Raw genomic sequence first — 18,263 nt, forward strand, 5'->3', positions numbered from 1 at the left:
TTAAAAGACAAAAAGTTCACCCAGCCTTCACCATTTTCTGTCTGGCTTTCCTACCTTTTAAAGAAGACTTTATAATGGAGTGGGCCTGCACCGATAGTCTCGCTCAGTCCTTATTGGACATGTGTGGCTAATCCAATCAAAAGTATTGCTTTTCTGATAAAATGCACCTCAAAATGCATGTTGGCAGAGGTCCTAGAAGCATGCAAGATATCAGTGGAATGGTTGCTGTTGGACCCCCTAGACCCAACCTCAACTCCCTGGGCACATATTTGGGTGGCATCTACTTCCAGCTCCACTCATGACTTTTAGCACATTAGCTTGAGCAGACCCTGCATGTGTCTGTCTGTCCTGGGAAGCCCACTCCAAGCTGCAGTGTAAACATACCCTTTGTAGTAGTAGTATAAATTTCCCTATAATGTCTGTGTTATCACCATATTAGGATTTAGATTCATCGGTGATTTTTACAGAGACTTGTCTGCAGGGCCGACACTTCCATTTAGGAGACCTAGGCAATCGCCAAGGGTGCCAGGATTATTGGTGGGCGGCATTTTGCCAGAGGGGGTGGTAGGCGGCTCCAATTGACCTGTCGCAGTCATGCCTGCAGAGGGTCCACTGGTCCACAGCTCCGGTGGATCTGCCGCAGTCGTGTCTGTGGACGGTCAACTGCTTGCACGGCTCCGGTGGACCGCCCGCAGGCATGACTGCGGCAGCTCCACCGGAGCCACGGGACCAGCACGCTGGTCGGCGAAATTGCTGTGCGCCTAGGGCGCTAAAACCTCTAGTGCCGGTCCTGTTTGTCTGATTACTTATTGCTTCATGATGTACATCTTTTGTATGGATATTTACTATTTTAATTTGTACAAACATGAAAGCAGGAGCACATGGAGGATATAAGCACCTTTTCCATGTATTAAAAAGGAAAAAAAATAAAGAAATAAAAAAATAAATTTCTATCCAAGCTGCAAATTCTTGTCCTCAGTGCAGACATCACTGTTCTACTCGGACTTCTAAGAGCTCTTTCCTCTCCAAATGTCAGGAAAACAGAATGTTTGTATAGTACCTATCACAGTGAACCTCCTATATAGATCTTCTAGGGGTTATTGTAATACAGATAATGATATATGTGACAATGAAGATACAACACAATTTCTTTAAAAATACTATTTCCTTATAGATAACAATAAAAAGCAAATCCAATATTTCCATGGTCTGCTAATATCTGTATTTCTTCCTCCAATATTCCCAGGGAGAAGACAATGGAGATACTATGGGCTAGTGGATCTGAGAGACAAAAGACTTGAGTTCTGTTCCTCATTCTACTGCTGACCTCAGCAAGTCATTTCCTCTCTCTGTGCTTCTTTCTCCTCCCTTGTTTTCTCTCTTCTATTTAGATAGGTCCTGCCCCAAAGACCTTACAATCTTTCATTTTGTTTGTACGGCATTGGTCTCAATCTCAGTTGGAGACTCTAGGCACTGCTGTAATACAAATAAAAATAACTGTCTGAGAGATGGATCCTAGTGTATCTTAGGGTAGGTCTAACACTCCAATTCAAAATCTGTGGCTGGTTAATGCCAGCTGACTCAGGCTCATGGGAGTTGGGCTACGGGGCTGTTTTAAATTGAAGTTTAGATGTTTGGGCTCAGGCTGCAGCCCAGGGTCTAGGAGTCTGTTAAGTGGAGGGTCTCAGAATTCAGCTCAGGCAACAGCCTGAGCCCAAATGTCTACACAGCAATAAAACAGCCAGTTAGCCTGAGCACCAAGAGCCTAAATCAGCTGGCACTGGCCAATTGCAGGTGTCTGTCTCTAGCCTGTAATTATAGCCTAAAAGTACAGCTCACCTGGTGCCTGGGAGTCAATATTGCAAACTCCAAAGCTACTATTTTTGTCTACAAAAGAGGTGTAAACTCATTCCTAGAAGAATCCCCAGTAAATAGGGAGACAAAGTAGTGGTTATATTTCTGTCTGAACATTACTTTCAGATATCAGAGGGGTAGCCGTGTTAATCTGGATCTATAAAAAGTGACAAAGTGGGTATTCACCCACGAAAGCTCATGCTCCAATACTTCTGTTAGTCTACAAGGCGCCACAGGACTCTTTATTACTTTCAGAGCTGGGAGTGAACTGGGTTTTCATCATGCAAATGAATGCTGTGAAAAATAATGGTTTTTGTAGAGAGGAATGTCCATGGTGAAAACAATAAGCTGATGCATATGGGCAAAACTTAAAGTACAGTTAAAATAAAATAAAATAGAAAAGCAGATGTTCCTGTCATAGTGCAACTGAAAAGAGAAATTAAAGAATCAAGGGGGAGGGTGTTAATCAGAATGTTAAAACTCAGAGCAACAGTAATTTTTATGAATACTGTAAAGCCAGTGGGAAAATGTAGCATGTATTACCTTTATTGTTTTTGTGTGTGGAAAGTATGTGTCTTGCATACTGTGCAATTGATGTGAGAAATAGTTACATATGACAGGTTTAGTTTCTAATCCACAACACAATTGTAGGGGGCACATAAATCTCCAAAGGCAGTTGGCAAAATCTGCTGAGTGTTTTACCCCACCTCAGGAGCCTCCAGATCATTAATCATACATTATAAGCTTTAATAGGCTAAGCATTTTAAAAGCATCTGCTGTGTCTCAAAAGAAAGAATGCAGATGTTGCACTTCAGAGCATACTGGGGTTAAAGCAGTAATGTATGTAAAAATCTTTTACCCATCCCTCTGGCTACAGTAAGGAGACGATGTCAGCACAAGCTAACTGCAGTGAGAATCTGAAAAATAAAATTAAGCATGCTGAGTATAAATGGATCTGGGAAAACTTCTTTCTAGCCTGGTAATGGTGACAGGGAAGTCCTGCTCAGGCAACAAGTGTGTAAAGACAGGCCTCTTCTGTGTGAATTTGATGTGAGCATAAAACAATGAGTAATGCTGAACAATGTATTCAATGTGCCTGAAACTCATTTTACTTAACTGAAGTCTAATTTATTTAGTAAGTTTGAGTCATTCATTTGAATTGATAGTCTAGTGAAAATCATTGTCACATCCATAGTATAGAAGCAACAAAGAACTTAAACATTTATTTGACTCCAGCTGCGTTTTATTTCTTAGACTAACATTTCTCAGTAAGACACTATGTAAGTAGTCCTAACAAAGCCTTGAAGTTAGCACTTGATTACGGTGGATGGTGTCGTACAATATTCCACAGTTACATTGTTTCCCTGGTTACCTGTTTGCCTGCAATCACTTTTCTAAAGGGCCGTGTTGACATAGGCTTCATTGGATTATTGCTCTATAACAAAGAATCTCCACAATGGAATGGGCTGCAAAGTTTGATGTCTCAAAAGAGAACTTGGAGATTACAGTCTGGAAAAAAGGAGGAAACGTCGATAAGGAAGCTGTAAAATCCCAAGATTTTCACCTGTACAATGCTGAGGAGGAGTCAAACCCTAGCAGCCATAGCTCCTTCGTTAAATTCTTGTCCTCTTGATCTTATGATTACTCTCTTGCACTAGCAGCTCAAGTAAGAAAGAACTTCATTATGTGATTCCTTTTTCTTTTCTCTGTGCTGCTATGCTTGACTCTTCCAGCATGAAGATAGCATGAGTGGTGTCTCTTTGCACTTATAATGGGATGCCTTGCCGTTGCCTTACAATCACTGTAGGTTGAATCCAGCTCCTCATTGACTGTGGTAGGCCCCCAGGATTTGGCTCTGTCACACAGCTTTCTGTTCTTTTGAAGTAGTGTCTCAAGGACTCAAACTCACTTGATCACTCACAACCAAGTAGGAAATATTCCCTGGCAAGCGATGGGGAATATATATAATTCATTATTCTAATGACTTTTGTTACCGATAGGGCCTAACTGAGATTAGGGCCCTGTTGCACTGGAGACAATACAAACACATAGAGAAGAGAGCTCTTGCCCCTCAGAGTTCACTATCTAAAGAGGCGAGACAAAGAGCAGGAAGGTAAATAGATGCACAGAGGTGAAGTGATTGTCTGGGGTCATACAGCAGGTCAGTGACAGAGTTGGGAGTAGAATCCTATCAGTTTTTGCGGAACACAAGCTGTCAGTTTGAAAACAGAAAACAAAAATAACTTATTTATTTGAACTCAAGTGTAAAAATGGATCCAAGGCAAGAGATGACACAGTTTCTAAACAGAATTCCACTGGGACACATCTGCCCTCTCTGCAGAGGGCCATTAAGCACTAAGCAGTACTCGCTGCTCAGTGCAGTCCTCAATAGTATTTTCACCCTACTTGCCTCTGTTTCTAGCTCTTTTATTTTTACAGAGGAAACTTGAGTGTGTTGTTTTTTATCTTCTCACTCCTTTAAGAACTTATTCTCTTCCTCCTGTTCTTTTGCCTCTTTCCATTTTAAGACATTCCTCCCCCACCACACCCACACATTTTTTCATATAGCCCCAACATTTTCTCTCAAAAGAAAACAAGGGCCTCATGGTACAACATCCTGCAATGAAGCTCTGGTGGAAGCTGGAAACACTTTTTGCCTGCTATTTTAAAGGGTGTGTGAGAGGGGTTTTTTATCTTGCTTTTTCACATATGTCTTGCTGGATTACCCTTAGATGTATTGCAGTATGTCAGAGCCTTATATCCCAGGAATCACTTAGTTTCAAAATATTTACTCCGTATTTAATAAATAATATGTAGATTTCCCAATATACATCATCCAAAACATCTTTCCATTATAGAGCAAAGGCAATTTAAGGCTGAGTGAGTGCAAGTGAATAAAGAGAGATTATATGATAATTAATTTTCTTTTATGGCAATGATCTCTAGTGATCCCCAGAGTACAGTAAGATGAAGACATGCTACTGCTTTCACATTTGGGGCCTGCCTTTGATGCAGACATTCTCATTTCACAAAGCAAAAAGTAGTTTCGCTGCACGTGGCAAACTTGTCAAAATTGCTCCAGGTGAAAAAAGCACTGTCAGGCCATGCCCAAAGAGAGACAGGAAGCATCAGATGTGCTTTAATTAGGCTGCAATTTTATTCAACTAAAATATCCGGGAATACTTAGTAATAATTTGTATAGTGCAAGTCATCATAATTTCCTTAATTATTTCCAGATAATCCCCAATCTGGTCCCAAACATCCTGAAGCTGGGACATCGCCCACCCCTTTCCCTCATATAAGGGGTAAGGAGTCTAGAAAAGGAAGGTGTAAGGGCGTCTACAAAGCCCATGCTGATCTTAGACAGAGAGGGCAGGAGAGTATGGGCTGTTTACAGGCAAGCAGCTTGATCACAATCATATGCAGCTACCAGAGCTGCCAATCAAAGAAGCAGGCACTCATAGCTTCAACCAACAGAAGAAACAAGGCCTGCTATAAAGGGGAGAGTACAGAGAAGGAAAAGGGGGCAGAAAACCATAGGCTAGCAGAGGGGTGACAGCCCTGCAAGAAAACTAGATCCAGATCCAGTGAGCACCACTCAACTTCAGGTCTGATTCTGGTACCCCTCCTCCTCCCTTCAAGGAAACCCTGTTGCATTGATTAAGGGATTGTCCCAGTACCCAATTTAAAACTTCCATTTCTTAATGTTCTCTCAATAAATTGGGTATGATCATGACAGTGGAAGCCACCAAATGTAAAACACCCATCCCAAGGGCATCACCGGAGGGGTGAAATTGAAGATGACCAACCATGTAGTTAATCTTGGATGCCTCAGTCATCCTAGCCAACTCCTGCAATCCTGCCAGTTTATTAACACGGAATAGACATACCTGCCTGTACCTAACTTGTCTCCAAACAAGCAAGCTTAGGGGAAGGAAGGAGCTTTCTGTTTTTCATTTTGCTGGCAGAACTCCTAACCTATCAACCAGCATGCAACACAGGTCAACAAGGTGGTAATTTTTTTTTAATCCAACCTTGCTGCAAACAGAAGTGTATCCAGGTGGCCCTTGACATGCAAAAGGAGTGTTAAGTAAGCACCTGGACTTCAATTACCCAGAGTAGGAAGGAAGGGATTCAGCCTCCCCGGCTGCAGCCCCTGTTGCTGTGGCATCCTGTTCTGGGGTTTGTCTCTGCTCCTGGATTGTGGGTGTATATGGGGAAACCATCTTTGCTCTTTTAGGTTAACACTGTGTTCCTTCCTTAGGGACTGCTTCCTTTCTCTGCCCTGCCTCAGTGTGTGCTGTAAGTCAGGGTCCCTTAACTTGAGATTTCCCCCTAATTTCCAGGGCCTCATGGCTCCCCACTTCTATTGAGGTTCCAGTGCTCCTGTCTGTAGAAGTATTTCAGACAGTATGATGATACCTACAATAATATCACTTTTAAAAATGCTTTTTATTGAAAAGTTCACTGGGTAGCTCATAACACTAGATTTGTTTGCATAATATCAAATGTATCAACATTGTTGCACATGTTCAGAACAAATTTAGTCTTTTCAGAATAGGATGAGGCTGTGAAATCGAAATTTTGACTTGAACTTCTAACATCTATGAACAGAAAGGAGAGCTGATTTCAGTTTTGACCTTGAACAGGAGCAGGTTATGAAGTGTGATTCCAAATTTTAAATTATCCAAATTTAAGAATTAGGGAGTTTGGTTTTAGGATTCTACCTTTTTTTTTCTTTAAAGCCATATCCTATTATCTGTCCTGCATGTCAACCTCTCCCTGTTTAGCCACTTCCTGTGTCTTTTCATAAGCCTCAGTATCAATCTGTCTGGAGCAGGAACTGTCTTTGCTGTATTCATCTGTACAGCACCTCGAATTATGGGTCCCTGATTGGGACTTGCTGGTGCTCCTGCAACTAAATAATTAACAATAATAAACCACCTGCACCATTCCCTGTCACATACCAGTGATAATATTAAGAGAAGTGTCCTGGGAGGGTGAGTAAGTAAGAAATAAATTAAAAGCAAACAATTAGTCTATGCTATTGGTAAATGGGTTCCACGATAATCCGAAATCATGAAAGTGCTGTTAATAGGGCAAAAGTAAAAGAGTTAGTGATAATGATGCCTACCTCAGAAATAATACAGAACTTTCTCTGTAAATCTTATTTACAGACAAATATAATTATGGATCAAAGGGATGAGGGAGTGCAGGATCCTGTCAGATCTGATATTTCTGTGTCTTGTCCTCATAGGTAGCTAGGTATTTTGTTTGTGGGTTTTGTTTTGCTTTTTGCAGCGGGTGGGGTGGGGGGACGAGATGCAGGTTTGGTATTTGGTTCTATACCACATAAAGATCACTGGCATCATTTTTTTACCAAACCTTTAATCCCTATTATAGTTCTGTGATACTAGGTAAGAGAGTAAATTGTCCACTAGGACTAAAATCTTCTTAAAAATAATATTTTTCTTATTCAAACTGCTTAGCTAGCCATTTTAATATCACGATTTCTCAAAGAAATTTTTGTTCTTGGCACAGATTAATAGAGTAGTTTCCAGTAAGTAATCTTTCTTTTAATTTACCAAAATCTCAAGTTTGAAACTTTTAGAGAGGGCACTGGTAGTGTCACTTTATTATTAAAAGTCTAAATTAGGTAATGACATGCAGTCACCAGGTGGCGGTCTTGGATCACAAAACCTTTCTCTCTGTTTCTATTTTTATAACTGAAAGAAAAATATGGTTTGTAGATTGAAACTAGATGTAATGGATTTAATCATTCAGATGTCTGCTTTAACTAAGTGTGATGCACTTGGTATCTGGAATAGCACAAACAATAATTATCATTTCCAATTAATAATTGCACCATAAAACAATAATGTTGCTCCTACTAAGATATAACAATCTCTCTCTACTTAGCTATGTTAAATGTTTTTTCTCTCAACATAGTACATAAATTAACTATGTATAAACTATCTCTTCATATCTCTTAAAAAAAACAAAATAAGAAAGAAGGGAAAACAGAGTAAGGGGTGAAAGAGTGTTTGTGGAATCCAATTAGCCTGCTACTACTGCCTCTCAAAAACACATTCTACACTTCACTGAGACATTCTACATCTTCAACTTTATATTTTCAAAAAATGTGGAAAAGAAAATTAAAGGACCCAGCCATTTCTCCACTGCCATGTAACCCTTCATCACTTGTTCACACTCTGTCCAATTTGTACCAACCACTTAGCCTTGAGTTGTTCTGTTCTGTAATGGAAGTATACTGTATGATGTGTACTGTCAATTTTACATGTGATTTAATAAATGCGTAGTAAAGATTTTGAAAGGAATATAGTCCCAGATTGCATTATATTGTGTAAAAGTTTTATAAGCTTTGGTGGCTTAGAATAATGTTGTTATGCATAGGAAATAGGAGCTCCCTTTGAAAGAGGGGCGGAGGGTCTGAGTGAAATCTGAAGCCTAAATGTACTAAGTATCGGATGATGATACCGAGACCATATGCCCCTTAAAATATTTTTCTTTCTATATATGATGCATCCCACACCAAACTGTATGCTCCTCAAACCTATGCCCACCAAACCACTCCTCAAACCCTCATGCTTTGTGTATTGATTACACCTTTTACTAAAACAACCATTAAATTTGGTGCCAAAATGACAACAGAGAAACCAGTCACACAAGAAAAGGAGTCTTGTCTTAAAATGTTGAAAAAAATGAATGTGCTGTGTCTAGCTGAAATGAAATCCTTCACAATTTCAGACATTGTCGATTCATCCACACTTGGTTTATACACATGCAAAAGCATTGCTTTGTTCAAGTGTTCTTGAATCCTCATTGTTCTGAGGAAGTTTTTCATTCTTGGCAGTGCTAAGAAGTTTCTCTCAGCCACAGCAGTGGATACTGATGAAGAACAATTGCTGAAGTGAATGAACTTGGAGAACGAAATGCCAAAGGATTGGACAGCACTGAACACATCAAAGTGCTCATCTTCTTGACTTTACTGAGGACTTTAGTGATGTTTGGTGACTTTAGTTGCAACGTTCTTACTGGCTGCATTAATCAAACCTGGTTGAATCCTTTGTTGGTTTTGTAAATGAATAACATCCACATCTTTTGCATATGTGAGCTAAATAACTTGAGGAATAACAATGTAGCTGATTTTTCTCCATTCGCATGGGAACTCAATAGGTTTTCTGTTGCTCTTGGTTGACCCAGCATGGTTTCATCAAACTGCCATCTCAGTTCACCCAAACAATATCAATAGCTTCAAGATATCATTGCCTAAAAACGGCTTCTGGTGTTTCATATGGATGAGGATGTGCAACATCATCTAGATGTTTGGGCAGTCTCTTGGCTCTGTCTGGCAGACACAGTATAGTAAAATAGCTTAGACTTTTCATTGTTTTTCTAAATCTCAGAAATGCTACACTAAGCACAACAGATTGAAAGCCTTCTTGCAAAGACCAGTCTTTTCTTTGCAGAACTCACGGCGGTCTGGTCAGTTGAATTGGATCAATTTTGGACTTTGATTGGTCCATCTAATAACTTGAACTGTTTACTCTGGGCAAGAACACCTCCAGCTATGCTACATGCTCAACATTACAAGAAAAAATTATTTTTGTGGCAATATTCCAGAAGAGTATGGTAACTTACAAGAACAGTATTGGTGGTACCTGTTTGAACTGTCCACCTGGTGGGACAGCGTGGCTTTGATGGAAATTTCTTCAAATGAAAACTCTTTTTGTAATTGTTCAAAAATCACTATCCATTTGGCTGAATAAAAGATACATTTTTCAATTCCATGCAAATATCTGAAACACTCTTTAATGCAACACTCTGCAGGCATAAGTTTAAACAATGCTTGAAACAGTGTCCATACACCGCTGCTGGCTCTAGTTCTCATATCCATGCAGCAAGTCCATGATGTCCCAGCCATGTTACCTGCTCCATTGTAAGCCCTCACCAGGTAGAAAGGGGTAACATGCTATTAACCAGTGTTTCTTTCACATTGGTGCATAGGTGTTGCATGTCAGTTTTTTGCCTAGCTATACAAAGCCTATGCAGTCTTCATGATCATCAAAGAATTTGTTGATGATCTAATACAAATAGCCATCTGTTCCTTTATGGATAGGTCAGTGGCCTCATTAGCAATGATGACATACTAATGATATTGGGGGATTTCACGTTTTGTTTCATAGAAGCAAATTTCCCACAAGAGAGATCACTTTGTTCATGGTCTCATGTGATTGATAGCTTTTGTTAGCAACCCATGCATCGACATTCTGATTGTCTTCAACTCTTAAAAGTAACAGCTGTTGGAGGTTTCCCAGAATAACATTGTGTCCATGTCTTGCCATAAGAAGAAATGAAGGCTGGATATCTCACTCATTAGCATCCTTGTCCATATATGCTTTAATTGGTCATTCAGTTGCACTGTGAAAGAGGGCTGATCCTTTGTCAGAAAATTCATATTGGCTTCATTATTAAGATCACTTCTGTTATGTTCTCTGACTCTTACTATTGTCTTCTTCCAATTATTGTAACCCTTCTTGGTGAAAGCAGACTCAGCATTTTAACTCAGAGAGACTAAATTTTGAGCTTTTCCTGAGCAACAATGGAAGCAATATGCTACATTCTGTCAAAGAGACAAGCTCAGAGATGGGTAACAACTGTACCAGCTTACTTGAAATATTTAGTGCTTATTTATGTTCCCACTTTGCCTTCTTGCTCATTCGAACATGTCAGATGGTTCATGAAGAGCAACTGCTTCAGAGTGACAGCATGACCCAAAACAATCACTTTTCTTATCATGTGACCATAAAGGCATATCATCAATAATTCTTAGCAGAGATTGCATCTTCTCAAACTTTACTAAATTGCACTTCAGTAGTTGATGGCTGCAGTGGTTCTGGTGAGGATGACCCTTTTGGGAACTTTCTTATATCCATCAGCACAGCACAATAGTCACACAGTTCACAACATTTCTCAGCTGAAGCCAACTCTTGTTTTTCTTATGCTGAAGGACAGGAAGTCATATCCTATAACTCAATATATTTTGGTGGGGACTGAAAGAACAACAGTTGCTACTTTTGGTTTATTTAAAAAATATGACACAACAAAGAAGTAGTTCTTTTCTCTTCTCTGCATGCTCAACCTCTTCCTGAGCAGTGAATTGAGTCAGGGGTGGCAGGGCAGAGGTGGGGAGGTCTGGACATCAGAGACGGGAAGGGCAGCCAGAGTAGGGGAAAGATGTGATTGTACAAGCAAGAGCAAAGGAGAACTGAGAGAAGATGCTTTAAGAATCAACAATGATAGTTGTATTAGTTCTGTGCATAATATGTTATTGACATTACAACTACTGCAAAAATGGTGTGTTTGTTTTTCAAAGGACAGAACCCTCCTGAGGTTTGCCAGCATCTGATACAGTACACCAGGCAGATGACTTCAGTGTGTTTTTTGTTTTTATTTTTATTCTCCTGTCTCTGTCACGCTAGTCACTCTCACTCCTGTAGTCTCCAGGAATTAAAGATTAATCTTTAAGTAAATATTGTCATGTGATGAAACCTCCAGGAATACGTCCAACCAAAATTGGCAACCCTACTCTCACAAGCACCAGCAGCCTTCCAGCCCTTTGACTCACCCTTTGCTCCTGTGTCTGTATCATTAGGGGATTTTCCATCATTGCTTTTTCTGCCTTTAGCTCCTGCATCTGGAATTTGACTCATAATCATTGGTGCACTCACTCTGGGCACTATTTGTCTTCCCAGGAGGAAACTGCCTCTGCATGCACCTCCTTCCTGCTATGTACCTGACTCCCTCTTGCCCCCCACTCAAGTGCTGTTGCCTCAATCCCCACAGTGCTCCAACCCTTTCCCCAAGCCAGGTGTGTCCACTGGGACCCACGGTGGCTGGAAGATGGGACTGGGCTGGGCCAGGTTGTCACATCAGCAATTGCCTCTCCCACCTGGCAGGGGCAGACATTGTGTCTCCTCTACCCTGTCCAGATGAGTGATAAGATGATGGAGGGAGGAGACCTGTTCCTATCTGCTCCCTGGTAGCTGGCCCAATCCCATGCACCACAGTAGCTCTTCCCTCCTCTGGGTTCCGCTCTCACTTCTGTGAGATATCGTGGGGTTAGAAAACATTGGGGGAGAATTGAGGGTCAAAACACATACCAGCCCCCACAATATTTCCATAACAGGGTGTTACGGAGTGTGGGGGAGATCAGGCCCTGCACCCCTGGCTTCCTGTGATTCACCATGACTCTCAGCCAGCCAGTAAAACAGAAGATTTATTTAGACAACAGGAACACAGTCCAAAACAGGTCTTGCCGGTACAGACAACAGGACCCCTTTTAGTTAGATCCATCTGGGGGCCCCAGGGAGGCCACAGCCCTGTTGGGAAGCCCAAGCCCCGTTGGGGCGCCACTTTCCATTTCCCAGCCAGCTCCAAACTGAAACTCTCTCCAGCCGTCTCCTTTCTGGCCTTCTCCCAGCTCCTCCTCCAGCCTTTGTGTCCTTTGTCTAGTTTCCCGGACAGAGGTGTTACCTGGCCTTCAACCCCATTGTTGGGTTCTCATGTTACATGCTCAGGTATTCTTCCTTCCCCAGTGCAGCCAGTCCCAGCAAAACTCCCCTGCAACCTTCCCAGGTCAATACTCCCTATTCAGTATTCAAATAACACATCAAGAACATTCCCACTTTGTCACACAGGACACTAACTCCAACCGCCCCTGTGAATAGAATTGGGATGACTGGTCTGTTTGGTTGTAAGAAAAGTAAAGACAATGTGGTGCTATAGGTGTGACAAACTGATAATTTCCCACAATATCCTGAATGGACTTAATTAAATTCAATTAAACTTCACTGAATTAGTTTTAAAATCTTTGGAGTTCATTGTATTGAAAATGCAATTGTCTGTGTGTTTACTGTGGAATTGTATGTATTTCCCTGGGAAAGGTAAATAGGAAAAACGTAAGGGGTGATAAGGCAAATTTACTCAGGTTGTAATATATCCAGAGAAGCCGCTTCCTGGAAAAGTATGCATATACTAGTACTACAGGGTGTCAGGAACAAACAAAGCTAGTGCTTTCTTCAAACTCATTCGTCATCATTTCACCATTGGATGCTAGCAGATCACTAAGTGATAAGCAGTAAGCCTACAAACCTTGTTCTTTCATGTGGTTTGGCGTTACCCTCCACCAGTGTGAAGATTTCCTTCTGCTCCTGGTGGAGTCTGAAACAGATATTTGGATAGTAAAGATGATGTCCAACTGTTTAGACTTTTTTTGGTCTGGGTCCTTGTTTGTTGTGTTTATATCTCAATAATAGTGAGGGTTGCAACTCAAAAGGATTGATAGTACCATGTAGAGGAGAATCCCAATGTCTGGATGGTTATTCAAAGTTAACCTTGTCTTATTGAGTTCTTCTGTCTGTGTGTCTCATCTCAACATAAGTAAATCTTACTCCCTTTCATTGACCCAACAATCCCTTCCCCAGTTCCCCTCAACAATTCAAAAAACCTGCTTCCTTTCCAGATAATCAACAACCTAAGTGATCCCCACTCTCACTGTTCCATTCTAAAACTGGGGACATGTGATTTTCCTAGTCCACCCCAGCCCCCAGATGCCTCTTTCTCTTCACTCCCCATCACCTAAATTCTATTCCAGCTTCCCTTCTGTCCTCCCCTCCTTTGCTAATGTTATAGATCCACTTAGATTTTATCAGGTCTGGCAATAGTACTATTTTGCAGTCTTCATATCCCAAGTGCTCCTGAGCTTCCTTAGATCAGAGAAGATCCATAATTATTTCAGACTCTTTGATCCTAGGGAAGCTCCAAAATATGCAAGACAGGATAAAATCATCATCCAGCAGAGGATACTCCAAGCCTGTTTAGATATCAATAAAGGCAACAGAGTATTTGGAGGCAAAACACTGCTTGGATCAGACATGGAGATCTCTGTGGTGGGATATTATGACAAACATGGTGGTGTTCTTTTGTGACTGTTACTATTGTATCTGGATCCAGTAATACTCTGGTGTGTCTGTATCATAAATGGGGTAGATATTTATGTCTGAGTAGTGAAGTCTATCCACTTGAGGAGAAGGAAAGGTGGCCTTATTTGATAGTTGTCTAATAGCTTAGACTTAAATGTCATTAAGAGAGAATGCCAAAGCGAGTAGCCTTCATGGCTCTGCTCCCCAAGGAAATTGGGTTAGTGAAACCAATTTGAATAGGGTGGGTCAGACTGAGAGAATCAGAATGAGAAACTCTCAGGTTCATAGAAGGATCTGAGTTTTCTAGAAGATAAGATTGCTCTGTTCATATAACTTAAAAAGAAAGCCCATCTAACACAGAGAGAAAATCAACCTCTCTCTCCCCCTTCCCTCCTTTCTCCCCACCAAGTCCCTGGTGGATCCAGACCCAGTCCCCTGGGGTCTCACTAGAATAAAAACAAATCAGGTTCTTAAACAAGAAACTTTTAATTAAAGAGAGAAAAACAGTAAAAATTATCTTTGTAAATTTAAAATGGAATAGGTACAGGGTCTTTCAGCTATAGACACTGGGAATATCCTCCCAGCCTAAGTATACAAGTACACATTAAAATCCTTTCAGCAAAATACAAATTTGAACTCCTCCCAGCCAAATACACATTTGCAAATAAAGAAAACAAGCATAAGCCTAACTTGCCTTATCTACCTAGTACTCACTATTCTGAACTTATAAGAGCCTGTATCGGAGAGATTGGAGAGAAACTTGGTTGCAAGTCTGGTCCCTCTGAGTCCCCAGAGTGAACAACAACCAAAAACTAACAGCACATACACAAACTTCCCTCCCTCAAGATTTGAAAGTATCCTGTCCCCTGATTGGTCCTCTGGTCAGGTGACAGCCTGGCTCACTGATCTTGTTAACCTTTTACAGGCAAAAGAAATATGAAGTACTTCTGTTCCATTAACTCTTAACTATCCGTTTATGACATGCACATTTTGCTCTGCAGAGAGCATTTACAGTTTCATAGAGTTTAAGGTCGGAAGGGACCATTAGATAACCTACTCTGATCTCCTGTACACAATAGGTCATAGAATCATAGCAGTATAGGGCTGGAAGTGATCTGGAGATGTAATCAAGTCCAACCCTCTGCTCTGAAGCAGGACCAAATAAACCTAGGACATCTCTGATATGTGTTTGTTCTTAAAAACTTTGTTCCTAAAAACTTTGAAGCCTATTCCAGAGCTTAACTACCCTTAGAAAAAAACAACAAGGAGTCCTTGTGTCACCTGAGAGACTAACAAATTTACTTCATCAGGTGCACAGAGTGGAAAATACAGGAGCAGGTATAAATACAATGAAAATATGTGAGTTGCCTTACCAAGTCTGAGGTCAGTCTAACGAGACAATTCAATTAACAGCAGCATACCAAGGGAGAAAAAATAACTTTTGTAGTGGTAATGTGAGTAGCCCATTTCAAACAGTTGACAAGAAGGTGTGAGTAACAGTAGGGGGAAATTAGTATGGAGGAATTATCCAACCACTCCCAGTCTTCATTCAGGCCTAATTTGATGGTGTCCAGTTTGCAAATTAATTCCAGTTCTGCAGTGTCACCTTGGAGTCTGTTTTTGAAGTTTTTTTGTTGAAGAATTGCCACTTTGAGGTCTGTTATTGAGTGACCAGGGAGATTCAAGTGTTCTCCTACTGGTTTCTGAATGTAATAATTCCTGATGTCAGATTTGTGTCCATTTATTCTTTTGCATAGAGACTTTCCAGTTTGGCCAATGTACACGGCAGAGGGGCATTGCTGGCACAAGATGACATATATCACATTGGTAGATGTGCAGGTGAATCAGCCCCTGATGGCATGGCTGAGGTGGTTAGGTCCTATGATGGTGTCCCTTGAATAGATATGCAGACAGAGTTGGTACCAGAGTTTGTTGCAGGGTTTGGTTCATGGGTTGGTGTTTTTGTTATGTGATGTATAGTTGCTGGTGAGTATTTACTTCAGGTTGGGAGGCTGTCTGTAAGTGAGGACTGGCCTGTCTCCCAAGGTCTGTGAGAGTGAGGGATTGTTCTTCAGGATAGGTTGTAGATCCTTGATGATGCACTGTAGAGGTTTTAGTTGGGGGCTGTAAGTGATGGCTAGTGGTGTTCTGTTACTTTTTTTGTTGGGCCTGTCTTGTAGTAGGTGACTTCTGGGTACCCTTCTGGCTCTATCAATCAGTTTCTTCACTTCACCAGGTGGGTATTATACTTTTAAGAACACTTGATAGAGATCCTGTAGGTGTTTGTCTCTGTCTGAGGGATCGGAGCAAATGCGGTTGTATCTTAGAGCTTGGCTGTAGATAATGGATCATGCGATGTGGTCTGGATGAAGGCTGGAGGCATGTAGGTTAGTATAGCGGTCAGTAGGTTTCCGGTATAGGGTGGTGTTTATGTGACCATCACTTATTAGCACTGTAATGTCTAGGAAGTGGACCTCTTGTGTGGACTGGTCCAGGCTGAGGTTGATGGTGGGGTGGAAATTGTTGAAATCCTGGTGGAATTCCTCAAAAGCCTCCTTCCCATGGGTCCAGATGATTAAGGTGTCATCAATGTACCGCGAGTAGAGTAGGGACGTTAGGGGACGAGAGCTGAGGAAGTGTCGTTCTAAGTCAGCCATAAAAACTGTGGGGCCATGCGGGTACCCATTGCAGTCCCGCTGACTTGAAAGTATAAATTGTCCCCAAATCTGAAATAGTTGTGGGTGAGGACAAAATCACAAAGTTCAGTCACCAGGTTTGCCGTGACATTATCGGGGATGTAGAAGCCCTCTACACTAACATTCCATCTATGTGTGGAATGTTAGTGTAGAGGGCTTCTACATCCATAGTGACTAGAAAGTATTTCCTGATATCTAACCTAAATCTCCCTTGCTGCAGATTAAGCCTGTCGCTTCTTGTCCTACCTTCGGTGGACCCAGTTCTCTGTAGAACAGTCTTTAACATATTTGAAGACTGTTATCAGGTCCCCACTCAGTCTTCTTTCCTCAAGACTAAACATGCATTTTTTAAAATCTTTCCTGATAGGTCAGGTTTTCTAAACCTTTAATTATTTTTGTTGCTTTTTTCTGGACTCTCTCCAATTTGTCTGCATATTTCCTAAAGTGTGGCCCCCAGAACTGGACACAGAACTCTAGCTGAGGCCTCATCAATACTGAGTAGGGTGGGACAATTACCGCCCATGTCTTACATACAATGCTACTGTTAATATACTCCAAAATGATAATAAAATTCATTGTTACTCCTTGGATGAGCCCAATAACTTATGTTTGGCTAAAGCATATTTTCCAGAAAGGCATCCAGTCTTGATTGAAGACTTCAAGAGAGGGAGATATCACCACTTCCCTTGGTAATTTATTCCAGTGGCTAATCACCTACAAGTTAAAGACTTATTTCCAATTTGAATTTGTCTGGCTTCAGCAACAGCCAATGACCCCTGTTATGACTTTCTCCACTAAGTTAAACAGCCCATTAGCCCACAAGTCATTTTTGTGGCTCTTAGCTACATCATCTCCAAATTTTCAACATACTTTTCAAAACCTGAACTATACACAGTATTATAGTATCAGCAGGGCCGGCGCGTCTATTGAGGTGAACTAGGCAATCATCTAGGGTGCCAGGATTTTGGGGGGGCAGCATTTTGCCGGGGGGGGGCGGCAGGCGGCTCCAGTGGACCTGCCGCAGTCGTGCCTGCGGAGGGTCCGTTGGTCTACGGCTCCGGTGGAGCTGCCGCAGGCATGCCTGCGGACAGTCCGCTGCTCCCGCGCGGCTCCTGTGGACCTCCCGCAGGCACACCTGCGGCAGCTCCACTTGAGCCGCGGACCAACGGACCCTCCACAGAAATGGCTGCTGCAGCTCCACCGGAGCCGCGGGAACGGCGCGCAGGTAGGCGAAATAGCCGTGTGCCTAGGGCGCGAAAAACTCTAGTGCCGGTCCTGAGTATCGGCCTCATCAATGCTGTATGCAGAGGTAAAATTACACCACACACACACACACGCACGCACACACACGTACACGCACACGCACACGCACTCCTATTTGCTACTTCCCTCTTTATACACGCAAGTATCACACTAGCCCTTTTGAGTTGCTTGTCCTCTATGATCCCTAAATTCTTTTCAGAGTCACTGCTTTCCAGGATACAGTCCCCAATTCCATAGGAATGGCCTATATCCCTTGCTCCAAATGTGTAACTTTATACTTGACTCAATTAAAATTCATTTTGAATTTGAATAGGCCCATCTTACCAAACAATCCAGATCACTCTATATGACTGCCCAGTCCTCATTACTATTTACCATGCCACTTATATGTGTCATCTTCAAATTTTACCAGCAATGATTTTATATTTACTTCCAGATCATTGAT

This window comes from Gopherus evgoodei, chromosome 1 (assembly GCF_007399415.2).
Source record: "Gopherus evgoodei ecotype Sinaloan lineage chromosome 1, rGopEvg1_v1.p, whole genome shotgun sequence".
Taxonomy (NCBI): domain Eukaryota; kingdom Metazoa; phylum Chordata; order Testudines; family Testudinidae; genus Gopherus; species Gopherus evgoodei.